This window comes from Phalaenopsis equestris, unplaced genomic scaffold (genome assembly GCF_001263595.1).
Source record: "Phalaenopsis equestris unplaced genomic scaffold, ASM126359v1 Scaffold235867, whole genome shotgun sequence".
Classification (NCBI taxonomy): Eukaryota; Viridiplantae; Streptophyta; class Magnoliopsida; order Asparagales; family Orchidaceae; genus Phalaenopsis; species Phalaenopsis equestris.
The window spans coordinates 100,646-102,370 of record NW_018253723.1 but is presented as its reverse complement, the minus strand read 5'-3'; the positions used below and the strand labels follow the sequence as shown (position 1 = coordinate 102,370).

At 38.6% G+C, this 1,725-nt stretch overlaps 1 protein-coding gene across 2 annotated transcripts in view; it reads left to right on the top strand.

Annotated features, from left to right (window-relative positions):
* LOC110039222 (polyadenylate-binding protein-interacting protein 3) overlaps positions 1–1,725 on the top strand; it is a 61,973-nt gene that overhangs the window by 28,852 nt on the left and 31,396 nt on the right. The window lies entirely within an intron of this gene.

The window sequence follows — 1,725 nt, the reverse complement described above, 5'->3', positions numbered from 1 at the left end:
TATTGTAGTTTCATCTTTTCATTTCATTGTAATAAATTAAGATCATTTTTTATACAATATGCCCAAGTCTTTTTTGGTCTACCTCTACCTTTCTTAACATAAGTCGAATCTAAAACACCTACTCTTCTAATCGGATCATCAGATGGTAGACGTTTAATGTGACCAAACCATGTAAGACGACTCTCTCTCTCTTTATATATATATATATATATATATATATTTGAAAAGCCCAAGCGCTGATTTTATTGAAATAGAAATGATACATAAATGTTGTATCAGAAGAGCCCAAAAGAGACACCCTACCCATACAATACAAGTACAGTAATACCCCAACAAAAAGATACATATAGACTCAATAAAATGTAAAACAAATTTAAAACATGCGGAAAACAAGTAGCTAGAGACGAGCCAGTTTAGTCCTGTCGTTTCCTCTAGTTTTAGGAGCGGAGTCAGATAACAAACTTTGAAGAGTCGTGCCATTAACAAGAGTGACCAAAGTATCATCCATTAAGTTTCCAAGTTGGAGTGTGTGCCCAGTCTTCTTCCGCCGAGAAGTGTAAACCTGCTATTCTTCATCTGAAGACTAGCTCATGTGATTCTCGGTCTGATTTGATGTTAGAACCGCAGTAGGAGGAGAGACAGTCGTTGCCACCGCGATATGTTCCAGTGTATGTGAAGTGTGAATTGTTACCTCTTCACCTGATGCTTCCTGAATAGGAGCTGCGGGACTATCCTGATTTTCGATTCGAACATTGTCTGTTGTAGTATGGTCAGGAGAAATGATCCCAGGGGCAGACACCGACTTCTGTCTTGTAATGATTCCTTCATCAGGTTGGTCATCAGGTTTGTTGGGAGCGCGTTCAGACACATAGGGTGCACTAATAGTGTGTTTCTGTTTTTAACTATTGGTTCTCAACTGTGGGTGCAATATGCAATATTTCTCCTGCGGGGGTCCAAACATCTTGCAAAACATCTTGCAGTGTGCAGTGTTTGCAGTAGTAAGATTTTTGTTTCATAATGATTTTTTGTCAATAATCATTATGAGCAGATCCGAGCCAGACTTCTTTTACATCTGGTAGTGTAACATCTCGTTCAATCAAAATGAACTGTAGGTAAGTACCTGCAAAAGTTTTCCAAGGATAGTTCCAATTGCATTTAAGATAGGTAGGTCAAAGAAATGAAGCTTCAGTTCAGGTAATGAGAACCAAATATGTACAATTGAGGGTTCTTGACTGGGATCAAAATTAGGGGTCCATTTGAGCAATGTCATATGTTTTCCCTTAATTATGATGAATTTCTTTGAGAAAATCCTCCTGTAATCATCCTCTATGCTCAGCTGTATCATAACATGCCTTCCGTCAAAATGACCCACCTGCTAATCCCCAACTAGTTTGATCTCCCACCTGCTAATCCCCAACCAGTTTGAAATCTTCAAAAACCTTCCTGATGATCTCCATCTTAGGGCAACCTAATTGAAAGTTTCCAACTTGGGTAAATTTGTATTTTCCTGCATGAGTTGAAATTTCAGCGTTAGAGAAGAAAATTATTGGTTTGCCCGCCCTTTTCTCTACTTTTTTGATGAGATTGCAATCGCCATTTCTTGAAACAGAATCATGTTAAATTTGTGGGAATGCCGCACTATCTGCGAGGTGTAAATGGGAACTGCGTTTGTGAACCACTGTAGCATAGGAGGATTTGGCGGGATTATCATATATATATATAGGA